This window comes from Neomonachus schauinslandi, chromosome 2, assembly GCF_002201575.2.
Source record: "Neomonachus schauinslandi chromosome 2, ASM220157v2, whole genome shotgun sequence".
Lineage (NCBI taxonomy): Eukaryota > Metazoa > Chordata > Mammalia > Carnivora > Phocidae > Neomonachus > Neomonachus schauinslandi.
Window position 1 is genome coordinate 121,243,725 of NC_058404.1, and position 19,549 is coordinate 121,263,273.

Below are 19,549 nucleotides of genomic sequence, written 5' to 3' on the forward strand. Positions count from 1 at the left end.
AGAAAGAAAGAAAGAAAGAAAGAAAGAAAGAAAGAAAGAAAGAAAGAGGGAGGGAGGAAGGAAGGCAGGCAGGCAGGCACACACCAGCCCAGGGTTTACCAAGCTAAGGATTTTGAAACCCCCTATACACCCACTTTGAGGTGAGACCCACAGAGCTATACTCTCATAGGAAGTGTGAACCAGAAGTAAACTAGCTTTGTTCCAGGTCTCTTGGATCATTTGGTGACCACAAAATGGAATTCAGACATATGTCGATCCTGAACTGGTACCCTCCCAAAACCCTGGCAAAAGCCACGAAGATCCTCTCTAGAGGAATGTATAATCCTCCTGATCCTCAAATCCTCCTTAAAATAATTTTCCAAAAAATTTGCTGTCAAGGATAACAAAACATATGCGGAAACAAAGCATCTACTATGAATGAGAACCAAAAAAAATAAAATAAAACTCACAAGCACCTCAGCCATTGACACACAGTATAAAACAACAATGCTTCTTATTTGTTTTTAAATGAAAGAGCTTGAAAATGACTGCAGAGTACAAAAAATATAAGAGGTGGCATAATAAATTTGAAAAAAAAAACACTAAAACTTGTAGAATTAGAAAAGATGGTACCTAAAGTTAAAAACTCAGTGGATGAATTTCACAGTAACTAAATTTAGATACACATGATTGAAGAAAGAATTAGAGAATTGCAGGTAAAGTCAGACAAATTATCTAGAATACAGTTACTGGAGGCAAAAACAAAGAAGGTTAAAAACAGATTGTTGAAAAAGAAAAATGTAACATAAATTGAATTGTAGTCCCAGGGAGAGATGTGGGAAAGAAGGGGACAGAAACATTATTTAACAAAATAATAGCTGAGAATTTTCCATATGTTATGGACACCACCAATCAACATAAAAAAACTCAAGGAAGATGAATCAAAACAAATTCTTAATTAAAACAGTATCTGAACATAGTATAACTGTATACAATTATAGGGTGAAACATGTAGTTGAGGAAAAAAATTATTCATGGAGGCAATTGTCATTTAAGGCCTAAAATTAATATTATGTGCTGCCTTGACATCTGAAACTAGGAGGGCCTCTAATGACCTAACCTCAAGTTCACCTTTCCATTGTGCTTCTGCAGATAAGGTCTGCTAACCAAACAACCCTCCTTATCACTGGAACCAGGCACAATGCGGCTTACACCTAAGTGTTGGGCTTCAGTTCTCTGCCAGCCCATCAAATTATTCAAATTAGCCAATTACATCCTTCCACAGGAATCAGAGAACACCTCATGCTCTTGTTACTACAAAATCTGCCTTCCACAGTTCCTCCTCATTCATGCTGTTGTTGAGGGCAAACCCTGTTGGGCCCTATATGGTATGTGGTATCCTTCTTTTCCAGGCTGTGAGTATATGTGACTAATAAACTACTGTTAATTTCATCTGTCCACTGCCAGACACCATGTGTACAGCCATCCCCATAACCCTAGGGAAAGAATCTATTCTTCATCAATAGGGTAAAGAAGAGGAGATGAAAGCAGTAAACATGTGTCTGGCTCGTTTGCTTATCACTTTGTTCCTAGCACCAAGCATGTATGGCACATCATAGGTTTAATATACATTTGCTGAACAAAAAATAACAACTAAATGAACATCTATTGACATACTTCTGGATATTTTATTATCATGCGGTACAAGCCACAGTGAGTTTTTGTTGCTGTAGTTGTTGTTGATGTTACTTGTAGCCAAAAGCATCCAAGTAACACATGTGATTTGCATGTTGTATTTTATAAACTCTTGAATATGTTAGAATGTTTTTGTATTTCCCCAGTATATAGAAAATAATTGTGTTAGACTAAATAGGCAAGAGTAGTCTTTAAAAATAATCCTAGATCCTATCTGTGCTGTTCCATTGTCCTCCAATAAGTGATGTTCCTTAGAATTCTGAGATAAGTCTGGTTTCTATTCACTTGGGGAAAAATATAGTCTTTATTTTCTTCTAAGGGATTGTGGATTGTGTCTGTCTTATATATTTAAAATTCTGCTGGAATATTTCAGTTGCATTTTATTTCCAAATGTTTTGCTTAAAATTCAGTTAGCCTTTTAAAATTGTGTATTAGGCAAATTTTACTTTTTAAAATAAAAGCCAGGAGAGTTTTTATTTATTTATTTTATCTTTGCTTACTGCTTCTGTCCCAATGTTCCTAGCATATTCTTAAAGAAAACTAACAATCATTAGGTTACATTTCTGATCTCAGCCCCCATATCCACTATAGTAGACACCATTGGTGTCATTCCTAGGTTCCTTTTATTAGACCTTGTACCCATTCCCTAGCTGCCATGACTATTGGTTGCTAATTGCTAACCACTGTTTCCTCCTCAGATCACCCTTGGTTTACCTAGAAAAGCATAGGATTTTATTTGGGAATACAAAAGGCCAGCCACTTTGCCTTAAGGTGGGATATATATCATTTACCTTCCCAAGTTCCCTGTAGGATACACTGAACTTACTCTGAACTAAACTCTTTGTCTGGCTGCTTCCTCCACTTTATTTTGCTATACATGTCGCTTCTCCTCCTATCAGGATACCAATTTATATTGGATTTTGTCCCCATGTTACCTCAGGAGGATCTCATATTATCTTTATTAAGGTTGCTGCAAATAAGGTCACATTCTGAAGTACTAGGGGTTAGGACTTTAACATGTATTTTTGGAGGACACAATTAAACTTATAATAGTATCAGAGTTCCACCTAAGTGTGATTATATATTGGCCTAGAATTTGGATTTTTTTTCCTATCCACATTGCTTATCTCTCTGAACACCTTAGAATAGTGAAGAAATAAAACCAGCAATTCATTGTGTATACAGTATTTGCTGCTCCAAATTTAATTGGGAGGCCTATACATCCCATGTTGAAATAAAATACCACCATTTTCCTTTTTTTTATTTCTTGGCAAATGGGTTGTTTCCTCTGTAGGTGCAGATAGTATTAGAGGGGAAATAGAATGAAACATAGAAGAGGAAATCATTCAAAAAGCCTTTGAAAAAGTAGCATCTGCAAGATTGTTTCCAGGTTTTTGAAAACATGTTTCTAAACATGAGGGCAGATAGGGCGTAGGAATAGCTACTTTCAGGTAGGTAGACCAGATGTTTCCAGAAAAATAATTGGTCTTCCAATTATTATGCTTTCCAATTTAGATACATTTGGTTAATCACTATTAGATAGTCTTCTTCTCATATTCCAAATGAAACACTGACTCTCAGTCCTGGTTTTTGGAATAGATATGGCTTTTCACTCTTTCCTTTATATCTAAGTGTCTATAAGCTGTATTGGCACTGCTAGACAATTTTTTTTTTTTAAACAGGAAGTGTTTGAAATTTAAATGACTACCTCCTTGCTTCCTGAGTTAAATCACTACTCCTTAGCAGTATGTGATGAAGAATACTTCCCGACATGGCTTCAAACTACTTTCGTACCCAGGTTATCTAATATCACTACATTACCCTGACAGGAGAACTCACCTCTTGAAAGAAAGACATGAAGCAATCCCAATAATTCATGGCATTTGCCATACTCTAAGCAAAGCATTTTATATACATTACTTCAGTTCATTCTCAAGTCAACCTGATGAGAAAAATATTATCCTCAGTAAACAGATAATGAAACTGAGCACAGAGGAATCGAGTCATTTGTTAAGGACATGTGGCTAGTAATTAATGAGGCAGAATTTTACCCTTTACTTTGTTGGGTTCCAAAGCCCATGATATTAACTGCAAATTATATTTCTCCACTATTTCAGAAAACCAAAGAACATGGTAACTCAGATTCAAAGCAAGCTAGCTTTGATATCTTAAGGTCTGTTTTGCATAAGGGCAATGTGTTCGCTTCCTATTGTTGCTGTAGCAAATTATTACAAATACAGTGGCTAAAACCAATGTAGTTTTTTTTATAGCTCTAGAGGGCAGGAGTCTGAAATGGATTTCCCTGGGCTAAAATCAAGGTCACAGCAGGACTTCATTTTTCTTCTAGGGTACCACCTATCTCCTTGCCTTTCCCAGCTTCTAGAGGACCCCTGCATTCCTTGGATTATGACTCCATTCCATCTTCAAACCCAGCAATGACCAGTCAAGTTGTTCTCATGCTTCATCATTCTGACACCAACTCTCCTTCCTTCTTCTTTTGCTTATGAGGACCTTTGTGATTACATTGGGCGCACCTGGATAATCCAGGATACTCTTTCCATCTCAAGACCAGATAATTAGAAATCTTAATTCCATCTTCAACATGCATTCCTCCTTACCATGTAGCAAAACATACTCACAGATTATAGCGATGAGGATGTAGACATCTTTAGGGAATCATTATTCTGCCTATCAGGCAGGGCAAGCATCTTCGCAATGGTGATGCTCACAGCATGGTTTGGAGTAAAATTCTTCCAGCCAATGTGGTTTTAAGAAAAAGCATCCAAATCCTAGTTGAAAAGTCCAGCAAAAATTATATAAGGTGTCTGATTTCTAGTCAAGTTAATCAGGATTCAGAGAAGGATTCTAGACTTGGCAGTGAAGATGAATTATAAAACAGAGGAGCAAGACAAAAGTCCTGTTATAAGATCAAGTCAAAGAGATGAGGGAAGGCTGCTCTAGAAAATTTAATAATATCACAGGAACACACAGCTCATGCCAAGCAGCCTGGCTTGAGGCAACAAGATCAATTTTCTACCTCACCTTGTGCTGGGAAGAGTACTTTTAATATTTGTTCACATTTAATGAGGATAATCTCAAGAAGTAGATGGTATGGAGCCTGTGGAAAGAAGCATCAGTGGGCATAGCTAACATAGGGCAAGAGCTGGTATTCCATTCTATTTAGAATGCTATCCACCCTTCAAAGTCAACTGCAAATGCCACATCTACATTGAAGATTTTTCTAAGTCTTTCATCAGGAATCATTTCTCTTGTAATGACAAGGAAATTTCTATGTATATCTCTATGGCATTCACAACTACCTATCTTATCATAGTGGTTATTTGTGAATGCATATACCGTTTAGCTGGTTGTATTAGTTTTTTATAGCTGCCTAGGAGACATACTGCAAACTGGATGGCTGAAAACAACATCAATTTATTCTCTCAAAGTTATAGAGGCCAGAAGTCTGAAATCAAGATGTTGGCAAGATCACATTCTCTCCAGAATTTCTAGGAATGGATCCTTCCTTGCCTCCCTCAGCTTCTGATAGTCCCAGGCATTCCCTACTTTGCGGCAGCATAATTCCAATCCTTGTCTCTGTATTCACACAAGTGCCTTGCTTTTATATATATATCTGTGCCCAAAGTTTGCTCTTCTTATAAGGAGAGTCATATTGGATCAGATAGGACTAAGAATATAAGGCAAATATATATACACATGCACACATATACACATACACAAACACACATTGGTAGTGTACCATCATGATTATTTATATATTTATTAACATTTTAGTTAAGAGGATATTTCAGAAAGAGAAAGCATTATATTCCATAGCGTTTATGAAATAACTTTAAATGAAGATGCATGTATGTCAATTTTTCATTAGTAGACTACAAATTCTCTATAGTTACTGGTGAATACTTTATACCTAATGCCTTGCACATGGTCGGGCCCTCAGTGAATGCTTCTTTGACATGATGCCTTACATTAAAAGGGGTATCTTGTAAGTATAAAATTTTAAATAAAGAAATCTTCAATTTATCAGATGTTTTTGAACAGATGTGTGTTGTGTGTGTGCATATCATAGAACACATATGTTTATTTTTATTTATTTTTTAAAGAAGAATCACAGAACTGTCTTATTTTTTTTAAGATTTTACTTATTTCTTTGACAGAAAGAGAGAGAGAGCACAATCAGGGGGAATGGGAGAGGGAGAAAAAGGGTCCTCGCTGAGCAGGGAGCCTGATGTGGGGTTCTATTTCAGGACCCTGGGATCATGACCTGAGCCAAAGACAGACGCTTAACTGACTGAGCTACCCAGGAACCCCGGAAGACATATGTTTGTCATAGGACATTCTGTCTAGGTAAATAGTAAAGATGCAGATTTTACCTATTATAGTGTTAATTGTTGAAAAGAAAGTAGATTGCCAGCAATATTTGAGAAATGGTATCTCCATTGAAACATGTAGAATTCTGTGTTCTCCTAACAGATGATACATGTTAAGAGTATTGATCTAAAAGTTCTAGTTTTTCATCATTTTTATTTGAAAATATTGGCATCATTACTTGCAAATACCAAAAAAGAGAGTATACAAAAATTTTTTGTGTATTATCTTCACTGAATATATTTGTTCATAGAATAGGGACAGATTATAGCCACATAATCTATCATTTGTTTTATGTTTTTGTTGTTTATTTACATATTTACTTACCAAGACCAAGGCACAACCGAACCTTCAACTAGTGTTGCTAGTTTCTTGAGTGCTAGAGAAAAGGTAGAGACATCACCCAATTTTGGTGGCTGTGGAGATGACAGTCTAGCCAAACAGAACTCAAGGTTGCGGGCGCCTGGGTGGCTCAGATGGTTAAGCGTCTGCCTTCGGCTCAGGTCATGATCCCAGGGTCCTGGGATCGAGTCCCGCATCGGGCTCCCTGCTCCTTGGGAGCCTGCTTCTCCCTCTGCCTCTCTCTCTCTCTCTGTCTCTCATGAATAAATAAATTAAAAAAAATCTTTAAAAAAAAAAAAAAGAACTCAAGGTTGCTGGTTAGCATGACATCCAACACAGCTCTGAATTGAGGATGCTTCCTTTCTCTCTACTTTGTGCTTTCCACTGCCTCATTTGCCTTTGGTTAGAACAATTGTTTTGCCTTTGCCAAGGTACTGTCACTTTTGGTATAAATCAGGGGGTGGAGGATGTGGTTTCACAAATGTTCAGGACTCCCATAGTGGCATCTATTCATGATGCTGTCTTTCTGCAGGTGAGTCAGCATTGGAGAATAAATAGGTTATTGTGTCTTGGCACCCATGGCTACATCTTTGACTTGCCAAGTTAAAATCTCACTGGGCAATTGCGGCATTCTCATAATGCTCCTTAAGTCCCTTCTTTGGCAGATGTCCCACAGGTTATGCTATTTTGCATGACATAAAAGGAAAACAGGAAAAACGTAAGCAAGACAAGAGCGATAATAGCAGATGGGGTGTGCCAATTAGTATAGAAGATGAACGAGATGACCAAAACAGCAGCTGAGAAGTCCACTTGAAATAAAATGATCAAAGTTGCAATCAGCAGCCCTCTGAGTGATGTTGATACAGGCTTAATGCTAATGAACTAAGACTAGAGTACTGAACTGAAAGTTATGATGATTCTCAAAGGACCATGGCTAGTCTAGTCATAGTCTAGACAGTTCTGAGTATCACACAGCTGTAGCGATAGAGCAAGGATTTGCATTCCAAATAGGAATGAGCCAGTGTTTGAAATATCATGCAACTGGGATAGAATGGAGGGGAAAGACATGCCAGGTTCTCAATAAGGGGTTAGAGATTTAGGTCAGTGGTAAACAGGATGATGATTTAGTGTGTTGGGGAAAGTGTTTCTGCAAAACACTTTTTTTCCCCAAAAAATCAAAGAGGTAATTCTGCTGCATAGATAGATTTAATAGCTACTGGTATACATTTCTGTCAATTTTTTTTAAAAAAAAGTTTATTTAACACATATTTGAATTACTGTTTTTTTAATCCCCCCTCTGGCAAGTTATCCAGCAAAACTCATGTGTATTTAGTTACTTACAATATTTGAAATGACTTTGTACTCTCAGTACAGTTCTTAGTAATCACAGACTATATTCTCAAAAAAAAAAAAATTCAATTCTGATGGTAAGCCACCAAAACACCCGTGCATCAACTATGTTTTGGTATCTAACAGGCATCCTCACATTTTCAAAGACAAGCAAATCTCTAAGTGGGAAGATGTTCAATTTATTGACCTTACCTCCCTGAGCAATGCTGTTGTGTTAAGTTGTGGATCAAAGAATAGTTCAGAGTAGACTGTGGCTACAAAATAAAGCAGTTGATTTTGTTTTCCCGCCATGTGAGCAGTTTAAGTAGAACTATACTCACATAACTATTTGTTAAGCTTCTATTATAGCCTCCTACTACAGAGATGTTTCAATTCACATAAAATTATACCAGATATTAGCAATTTCCATCAATTGATGATGAAATGCCTATAATGTGTCATTCTATTTTCTTCCTTCTCTCTTTCCTCCCTTCCTTCCAATAAACAATTAGTGAGTACATACTAAATACCAGGCACTTTGCTTGATACTCGATAATGCAGAAAGAATTATGAAAAACAAAGTCCCTACCCTTAAAGGACATACTGTCAAGTGGAGATCAAGATATGGCACAGGAGAGAGCCAAAAAGTCAGAAATTGCTATACTGTTGGATATGGATATTGGATATGACAGAAGGTTGCACAAAGTGCTGAGGGTACCAGGGGCAGGTTGCTTCTGTCGGAGGAAAGTAGAAGAGGTATTTATTAAAGGCTTTCAAAAGACCCCACCTGGATTCTTCAGAAAGAAAGGAAGGGACTCGCAACGCAAGGGAGGACAATTACTATCCAAAGAGAGATCAACAAGGACAAAGGCCACAAAGCAAGAGAAATCCCATTGTGTTCCAAAATCCAAAAGAAGTTAATATTGCTGAGGAGAAGAAAGAAAGAGACACTGGAGGAGAAAGCAGTAAGACTGGAGGAGAGAAGCAGGGGTCAGATTACGAAAGCCTTTTGATTTTGCACAAAGAAATTTAAACGTTTCCTAAAAGCCACAGACAGGGAAAAATTAAAGATTTTAAGCAGACAAGTGACACTGTAGCAGATAGTGTTTGAGTCATCTTTCCTCCTCAGGACAATCTCTGTTTCCAGAAAACTTCACCCCTTTTGCAAGTATCAGAGTTGCAGACGAACACTTAAGTTGACAAGGAAGCATGAATAACTGCAAAGTATTTGTGGGCAAGTATTGATCTTGCATGTTTCAGTTTTAATACTATAAAACTTGTCTCACAATATATAAAAAGCTGTAGGGCCAATAAAAATTCAGTTTTCTTATGGGTGGGCCTAAAGAGCAAATTAATAAGTGAGAATTAAATTTCCAACAGTCTTGAAGGTGATGGAGTATTCTAGAGCATCTTCCAGTCATGGCGTAGAAATGCCGCAATGGAATCCTGCTTGGGTGGATGATATGACAGGACTCATTTTGACTTGTTACTTTTTCCTTTGGAAGAACAAGTTGAATCTGGGGATTCATACAAACAGCAGATATCAGATTCCTTCTGAAATCGTGGGTTCTATCCATCTAAATATTCAGATCATTATTGTGCAAAAACTCTTGTGTAGATACCTGGTGAGAACAAGAATTGCCATTTACTGAACACTTTCTATACTAGGACTGTGCAAGGTGTTTACGACATGATTTCATTTAATCCTTCTAACACACCTGCGGGAGAGGGTATAGTTACGCCCATAATATTGATGAGGACTAGAAGATTATGTAACTTGCCCAGCTTCTCACTGTTAATAAGAGTCAGAGCTGAACAGTTTCCGATGCTTTTGCAGAATTGACAAGTCAGTAAGATTTTTTTTAATTCCACAAGTACTTTGACTCTCTATATTTGTTGATTTAGGGTTAGTTTTCCAGAGGTCATTCTGCATTTTTTTAGACGTTATACTTGAGATGTCAATAAACTACCACCTCCATGTAAGGAGTGTGACCAGAGTGATAAGATATGACCCTATGGTCTAAATACAAGGGTTTCTTATGGATAAGGTTAACCATGTTAAACATAGGCTCTTTTTCCCCCCCAACTGAAATAATAAAAATGTCAAAATCCTTATGTTAACTGCAACATTGTATTTGATGTTGAAACAAAATTTAAATGGTAGTTCTAAGAAATAAAGTGTAAGTTAAATGGATTATCTTTCATATCAATTTTGACTTGTGTTTAAGCTCTTTTTAATTTAATTATGTTCTTAAATGCAACATATCCTGCCAACCTGAAATTTCCCTTATAAGGTCAAAATTTTTCTAGGACATTAAAATGCCTCAAGCTTCAATGTGCCTTTTTTCTCAACTTGGTATCAAAAGCCTTGGAGCAATTTAACATTTTATTTTCTCTTTAATGCTAAATACTTAATAATTTCTAACATAAGCAGAAAAATAAAGGGGCTAATCGGCTCTCCTACAATTACTTTTAGCTTTTTGATTCTCTTACATCTTCCCTGCTTTTTTACAGGAGAGGGGAAAAGTTAGGATATGATTATGCAGAAATGCTTAAAATACAGTGTTTTCCCTGTCAACAGTAGCTTCTCCAGACAGTTTCTGAGATTGTTCAAATATCTATGATGTTTTCTCTCCATCTATCTTCCACTGGTTTCTTTATTACCTTCTACTGGTCTGAAGTAATTTTATTTCATGATCTCTGACAGTGTTCATTCTTATAGATACAAGTTCCATTTTTCTTTTTTTTTTTTTTAAAGATTTTATTTATTTATTTGAGAGAGAGAGAATGAGAGACAGAGAGCATGAGAGGGAGGAAGGTCAGAGGGAGAAGCAGACTCCCTGCCGAGCAGGGAGCCCGATGCAGGACTCGATCCCGGGACTCCAGGATCATGACCTGAGCCGAAGGCAGTCGCTTAACCAACTGAGCCACCCAGGCGCCCCACAAGTTCCATTTTTCTTAGACTATTACAAGGCCTTTCTAAAATACTGAAGCAAAACATAACAAATTTTCCAAGTAGTGTTTCAATAATATAATTTTGCCACAGTATCTAATGAATTTCCTATAAAGCCACAATTCCAAATTTAAACTCTCGGCTTTTTGTTTTTAAACTACCTAAAAGTTTTTTTTTTCTTTTGCCAACATGGGTTTCCAATTCTGATCTCTTGGTTTTAAGTGTAGCCTTGGCATTCCAAGGGTTTCCCACAAATTTCCCATGGACAACTGAGAATCTTCTGGTAACTTGTGTTGAATCTTGTGTTCTTCTCTCATTTAAATGCAACATGGATTTTATGTCTGAGAGAATCTTACTTGTTTTCCTGACTTAAAGCAATTTTTAAAATCTAAATGACTTGCGTATTATGTTAGCAATCCATTCTCATTTGTGTGTGTGTGTGTGTCTGTTCCCTGTTCCCCTACTTTTTGCTCCTAAATTCTTAATTTAGAAGCATGTCCTAAATTAGCATTTAGGATATGTCCATATCTTTTAAAATAGATGAGATAAATATGAGTTACATAAATGAGTTATATACATGAGTTACATAAACCTTTTTTGTTACATTAGTAACATGTATGTAACATTTGTTACATACATGAATTACATAAATCTTTTTGTCTCTATAGATATTTAAGTATAATGTGAGCACAGCTATTATTTAAATTTTAACACTTCCTTAATGCATGTATAAAGTAATGGGAATATGTTCCTGTCACATATTAAGAAGTTGAGTTTTTTTTCCCTCTGTATAGGGAACTAAGTGCAAAATAAGGGGGTATGAAAAATCCATTCTCAGCCTAGACATCTATAGCTTCTGAAAAAAAAAAAAAGAACAAGCATAGAATGGAATATATACGCTTGAATATGCACAGTTCTTTAGCATTCACTGCAAAGTCACCTTAATGCCCCCTGGAGAGTTAGCCCTTTCGTACAACTCTCAAACAATAATGTTTTAAGGAAAGGGAAAAGGAGCTCAAGTTTCATTAGCTTTGCTATCATATTGCCCATACTTTTTTCCCTGCCCTTGTGTGACTTACTTATGGTCTAATAGGGGAGACAGACAATAAATGATCACTTTCTTGTCACTCATTCCCAATTTCTTGATTGTTTCCTGTCCAATATCTTAGGTCCATGGTGCTAGTTTCCTGCCTAATTCTTACATCTTTCCAGAGACCAAAGTGTTTTCCCAAGGCCATGTGCTATCAGACCTGCCCAAATAGTCTTTTGTATACATGATCTTCTGTTGAACACTTCCCTGATGTCTTGCTCTATTTTAACCCTTTAGATCCTTGCCTGAATCTGGTGTTCCCTGAAACTGACTTTCTGACTGTCTAGAACCCAACTGATTACCTGTGCTCCCCATTCAGAACAGACTGGTCTTTCAGCCTGACCAACCTCTCTTTGATTTGTTTTCTCTTTCATAGGATACTCTTTATGACAGCACAAGAATGGTTTTAAAATTCTAGTCATGGGACGCCTGGGTGGCTCAGTCGGGTAAGTGTCTGTCTTCCGCCTGGGTCATGATCCCAGAATCCTGGGATCGAGTTCTGCATTGGGTTAGATCCCTGCTCAGTGGGGAGGCTGCTTCTCCCTCTGCCTGCCGCTCCCCCTGCTTGTGCTCTCGCTCTCTCAATCTGACATAGAAATAAATAAAATCTTAAAATAAAATAAATTAAAATTCTAGTCATAATATATGTTGCTAATCACTTAACCAATGATAGCTTTTTCTTCTATACAAAAGAATCAGAGAAAGATGGTACAGAAAATAAAAATTGAAAACTCAAAACAGAATTGCTATAAGAGAAAAATGAAGTAGTTCAAAGGGAAAGAAAATTTTAACAGTATATAATGATGTTACATGATTATAGTCAACATTTAAATTTTTCATAATAACATAATAAGGATGAACATTGGCAATTAGAGTGAAATTAAAATAAAACCTTAATATTAAAATGATTACAATGTGAGTTAAACTTGAGAGGGGAAAAAAGTCAATATATAACCTATTTGTGACTGATCAAAAATTATTTTATAAAATAAATTGAACTGAGACTTAAATAGATAATTGCATATCCATGTTTATAGTAGCATTATTCACAATGGCCAAAAGGTGGAAGCAACCCAATTGTGAAGATAGGTAAATAGATAAGTAAAATAAAATATAGCAGAATATTGTTCAGCCTTAAAAAAGAGGGAAATTCTGACACATGTTACAACATGGATGAGGCTTGAAGACATTATACTAGATAAATCAGTCACCAAAAGACAAATATTTTCTGATTCCACTTATATGAGGTACCAAAATGGCCAGATTTATGTAAACAGAAAGTAGAATGATGCTGGCTCTTGTTGAATGGGTCCAGCATTGTAGTTTGGGCAGAAGGAAAAGTTCTGGTGATGAATGGTGGCAATGGCTACACAATAAGGTGGATGTATGTATGTAACTGAACTTTACACTTCAAAATGGTTAATATGTCAAGAGAATAAGAAGATAAGGCATAGACTTAGAGAAAATATTTGCAAAAGATACGTCTGATAAAAGACTGTTCACTTTGTAGAAAGAACTCTTAATACCCAACAATAAGAAAATGAACAACGGGATTATAAAATAGGAAAAAAAAAAAAAAAACCAAAAACAACACCCTGAACAAATACCTTACCAAAGAAGATCTACAGATGGCAAGTAAGTATATGAAAAGATATGACATTATATGTCATTAGGAAGTTGCAAGTTAAAAAAACAACGGGATACCACCACCTACCTATTAAAATGACCAAAATCCAAAAACACTGACAAAACCAAATGCTGCAAGGATGTGGAACAATAGGAATTCTCATTCATTTCTGATGGGAATGCAGAATAGTACAGCCATTCTGGAAGACAGTTTGGGAATTTCTTACAAAATTAAACTTACTCTTACCATACAACCTAGCAATCACACTCCTTGGTATGTACCCAAATGAACTGAAAACCACGTCCACACAAATACCTGCACATAGATGTTTATAGCATCTTTATTCATAATTGCCAAAACTGGGAGACAACCAATATGATCTTCAGTAGATGAGTGTTTAAATTGTGGTACATTCAGATAACAGAATATTATCCAATGCTAAAAAGACATGAGCCTTCCAGTTATGAAAAGATATGGAGGGACCTTAAATGCATAATACTAAGTGATAAAAGCCAATCTGAAAAATCTACATACAATATGATTTCAACTATATGATACATTCTGGAAAAGGCAAAACTATGAAAACAATAAAAAGATGAGTGGTTGCCAGGGTTTAGAGAGAAGGGAGGGATGAATAGTCAGGGTACAGAGGATATTTAGGGCAGTGAAACTATTCTGTGTAATATAATAGTGGAAATATGTCATTACACATTTGTCAAAACCCATGGAATGTACAACCCTCAGAGTGAACTCTATGTAAATGATAGACTCTGGGTGATAATGATGTGGCAATGTGGTTCATTGATTGTAACAAACATACCTCCCTTTTGAGGGAAGTTGATAGCAGGGGAGATTGTATGTGAGGGCAGGAGGTATATGGAAACTTTCTGTGTGTTCCACTCAATTTTATTGTAAACCTAAAACCGTTCTAAAAAAGAAAGTTTATTGATTTTAAAAATGGTTAAAATGGTAAATTTTATGTTATGTATATTTATGACGATAAAAAAGATACATTGAACTGGACATTTTAGTTGTCAAAATATTTTTGTAAATTTGTTGGTGTTAAAATAAATAGCCTCTTAAATTAGAGAACTGTGGGGACATGTCCTTGTTACAAATGATGCCTTAGGATTATAACTATACCCATACCTATAAATATTTCTGTCCACAGAGGAGTCATTTGAACAGTGAAAACTGAAATCAATTGAACAGCCCAATAATAAAAAATTTTTAACACTTCTTTCTAACTTTCACATAAAATTGGCCAATGCACACTATGAAACTTGAATTGTAAAAATGTAAGATTATGTATTATTTTGGTGACATTTTCATCATTTATCTCCTTTTCTTTAGTCTCAGTCACTCCTTTGGCCTTTGGATTACGGCCCTCTCCCCTCTCCCCCAAGCCCCCTCCCCCAGCCCACTAACGTTAGATTTTCAAAAGGGCCAGCCACATAAAGGTTTAAAGAATGCCTTTAGGAGTTTATTCTTCACGAAGAGGTAGTATCAGTTTCATCACATAGGATTATACTGCACTGATGACTCCTTTACATAATATCAAGATGATTTTACTTTTGTGAAAGGCAATTGATGGACTAGGCTTTACAAATTCATCCTCTTACACCTTTGCTTAAAAAGATTTAACAGGTCCCTACCAACTCTGCAATAAATTCTCAACAACCTAGTTCTATTCAAGCATTTTTTCCCTTACAGCCTCCTAACACAAACCCTCTACTTGAATGGATAATTGTCTTCATCCAAAATTCATCCATTCTAACACTGGGCTTTTGCTCAGGCTATATTACTCCTCTCCAGAAAACTCTTCCCTGTTCTCTTACTTATCCACATAAGATCAAATCTCATTTAACAGGGTTGCTAGCTCTAGACTTGAGTGAATAACTGGTGCTAGATTAACCATCTCATTACCAATGATAAGAGGTGGATAAATTGTAAAAGTCAGTAATTTGAAGGCAATGGAGCACAATCAGGCAAGATTTGAGAAGCTTTAATCCAGAAAGCAAAGGGGCAAAGAAGATCTAGATGATCTGCTGGTGCTCTATCTGCCTGCCAAAACAAAGCAAAAATAAATATAAATAAATACAAAAGAAAAAGAAAATGCTAACCTTCTTTAGATTAAGATAATAATACCTCAAACCTCCATAGTTTTTCACCCTCAATCTCTGGTGTGAAATAACATCATGAGACAGGTAAAAAACAAACAAACAAAAACACCAGGTGACCAAAAGCCAAGGGAAAACAGCAGACAATATAAATAAACTCCAGGGGGATAACAGAGGTTATTGGTCACTGGTCCCTAATAAACATCGCACACCCAAACTACATGTCAGTATCTACTTCTGGAAAACCCAAGCTGTGGCAGTGGTGTTCTATCTTTTGGGATTCTTTCAGATGCAAATAATAAATAGCCAACTAAGCCTATCTTTAACATCTACTGTCTCATAAAGCACACAGTTCTGAAGCAGGGCAGTTACAGAGTTGACTAATAAATGACTCAGTGATACCCTCAAGCTTCTTCCATGTTGCCATCCCCTCTTCCTGAAGGTGTGTCTCCTCAGATCTTTTGTTCTCAGGTTTGTCCCCTCCTATTCAAAAGCTGGCTTTCACAAATCCAGAAGAGACATTCTCACAAGCAAGTCCAAAGAGAGTGATAGTTTCTTTTTGCATGACTGTTTTGTTTCAATCATAGAAGAAACTCTTTCTCCAGACCCACGTGGCCAAGATTGGGTGTCATTCCCACAGCTTATGAGCAGACTGGCATAGCAATTTCTGGCATGTTCAACTCCTATAGAGGAAGGCAGCTTGCCAACAAGGATAAATTTGGAGAAAAAAAGTGGTTTGGGGTGAGTAACCATCCGTGTCTACCACAAAGGTATTGGAATCTTTTTGATTCGAATTGAATCCATAAATGTGATATGGAGGAACTATCTCATTTCATCATTCCCTTTAAATCAAATTGCATTAGACTCTCAGTCCCCCATGCTTCTGCACATAGGAGGAAATTCAATCATAGTCTATAATCTGGGCTCCCCCTGATGCAAAGGTTCTGTGATAGTATTCTATGTCAAAGCATCAAGGAAAACCCTTGGTTAACATCCAACACTGATTTCCACTGAAGCACCCCATTGTTGCAGTGCACACAGAACCTTTGGGTCTGGTGTGTGCACTGCTTCTGTGCCTCTCATTGCTTAGACATGTGAACCGATAGTGAGGCTGGGAACATTGGTGTCATGGGTAGTACCCCCTTTGACACACCATTCTTCCAAATCATCCTTTTCAAAATCTTGCCATTGCCCTGCTCTAGTGCTTGAAAAGCAATGTGCTGGCCCCTCATAAATGCAAGGCCTGCCAGTCTCTGATCTCCCATCAGGTGAGGGAACCTCCCCCTCCAGTCACTCCCCCATCATCTCTGTCTTCTCTCTCCTCTTCTCTTTATACAGCATGCATCATCTTTTTACTGAGTTTCACCTTGGACTGTATATCCCTCAAAAATCCTTGAGACAAAGAGATATTTAAGGCTTGATTACTGCTCAAAGTTAAGAGAGGGGGATATGTAGAGATTAAAAACATGAAAGGACAAAAATTCATCCCAATTCCCACCTTAGGGTTGCCAGAAATAAAACATTAAAATACAGGGAGTCTAGCTCAATTTGAATATCAGATGAACAGTGAACCTTTTTTTTAGTGTAAGTTTGTCCCATAAATTTGGGATAAAATTAAATGGGCATCATGAATTTTTTTAAGGATTGTATTTATTCATTTTAGAGAGAGAGAGAGCATGAACGGGAAGGGGAAAGGGAGAAAGAACCTGAAGCAGACTCCTAACTGAGCACAGAGCCCAACGCCACCCAGGCACCCTAGGTATCATATGTTTTATCTGGCAGCTTTAAACCTCCCCTTCCCCATAAAAAAAGGTTCTAACAGGTATAATTGTTAATATTGGCTTGAGGCTTGGAAGAGAGGTTGCTTTTGAAAAATAGAGATTTCAGAGACTTCCACTTAGAATATAGCTGCAGCCCCCAATGTTTATAGCAAGTCCACAATAGCCAAAACATGGAAAGAGCCCAGAAGTCCATCGACAGATGAATGGATAAAGATGTGGTCTCTATATAAACAATGGAATAATCAAGAACACAGAGAACCTACTACATAGAGATGAGGAGAGGTCACTTTCAAGTGCAGTCATGATTGGAACCACAACTGTGGAGCTAGAGCCCAGGTGGCCTGGAGATGGTGTTGCTGGTGACAGGCCGCACAATCACTGCTTCCAGCTGCCAAGAAAATGACAGTGTTCCCTGTTCCCTGTAGCACTCACAAAGCTCCCCCCTGCCCCAAGTGCTTGCTCAACCTCCCCGTAGGGGTTCGATGCCTCCCTCCACAACACTGCATTCAAATGCAGGGCTTACACTATTCAGTTATTTTGGAATCACCTTAATGTGGTAACATTTCCAGAAAGTAAGAATACCTTATGTCTCAATTGCCAGCAGAAATGATTTTGAAATGAAGCAGGAGGAAGCTTCCTTGGATCAGAAAGATCGCGCAGTAACTTCAGTGGTGATTATTATTCCATCTGTTGATGTGATTATGGAAATTCTGGCGGAGACTGTGAAGTCTTGTGCACTCTGCTGTCCCTGGACTCCCCAAAGGATGGAGGACTGCCAGCTATGCAAAGTGCTGGAAAGGGATGAAAGCAAACCACTGACCTTGAAGTGCTGCTCAGGAGTGCTTAACCCTTTTGATACAGGTAGAGTGAGTTTGTTTATGCATATTTACACAGCCTTGCCAAAGCTCTTCAGAGGTTCCTAACTGAGATTTCTTCTAAGCCACTTCTGAACTCCACCGCATGGTACCCAAAGAAGCTGATGAAGCGCAGAGGGGATAAAATAAAAAGCAGCAGTAAGTTTACTTGAAAAAATGGGATATCATATGCACTTGGCAATGTGAACAGCTGAGGAAAATGTGACGTGACCAATGCTCATGTTATGCAGCCAAAACCAAAAAATAATTCTTGTGAAGAAAAACAGCAATAGAAAGGAACTAGCAGCCTTAAGCTCTTATATTTTTGTTGTTGGGAGCAAAGGTGGTCAAGGGATGTAAGAAATACTACTACTTAAAAAATTATTTGACTTTGAGGCATCGATTTATTTTTAACAGAAAAGACAAAGACTGAGATGATCACTTGATGACATCAAATGTCTCAAGAAGAGTAAAACAATGCAATGTCCTATTGATTCTTCCAAATCTTGGGGAATTATGTTGCTGCAGGCATTCAGTCTGGATTTCTAAGATGTTCATACCTGAACGGTAGGGCTCCCTGAAGGTATGCTTTTCCACCATCTGCATGTTTTTGTGAGGTAATATTTTCCCTCTGAAAGTAATACAGTGGCAATTTCATATGCCTCTTTAGAGCATTGGCTTTAGGGGCTTTGTGATTTCTGTGATTCAGCTTCTCCAGTCAACCATGAGACCTGACTTGATGCTGTCAAAGAGGAAAGTGAGCCCCCTGTGCATCAGCATTCTTTGCAATACCTGTGAATGTGAAGTGACTCATTTCAGACTCCGAGAGACAGTCTTGAGTAGATTCATTCAGATTATTGTCCATGGAAGCTATTTAACACTTAGGAGTTTTCCTGTCCACTTCTAACTCATTACCCTCATCCCCGGCTCCCTAGGGGACCAATACTGAGGACAAGCCATGGCAGTCAAAAAAGAATTGTGGATACCAGTGTGCATTGTTATAGATCCAGTGGGATCAGTTTAAGATAACACATAACCATCACTGAAAGTTATCAGTGTAGTATACTTTCCAGTTCCAAATAACATGAAGGAAAGTTCTATTTGATCTTTTTTTAACCAAGTTACTTCTTTGGTCGTTTTATGAGAATTCTAATCCTGATCGGCATTTGAGAAATTAGAATGACTTCATTAATCCAGGTACTAAATAAAGTCAGAGCAGGTTTAAAAAGAATTAGTCTAGAGGCAATAGACCTGCTATTTTAAAGCAAAAGTGTGATAATGAATGAAATTCATAGCATTAGTACTAATATTTTTTAACACCATATGTGTTTTTCTATTACATGGAGTATCATTGTGATTTGGAAATATGGACAGTGTTGTTGAATCTTCA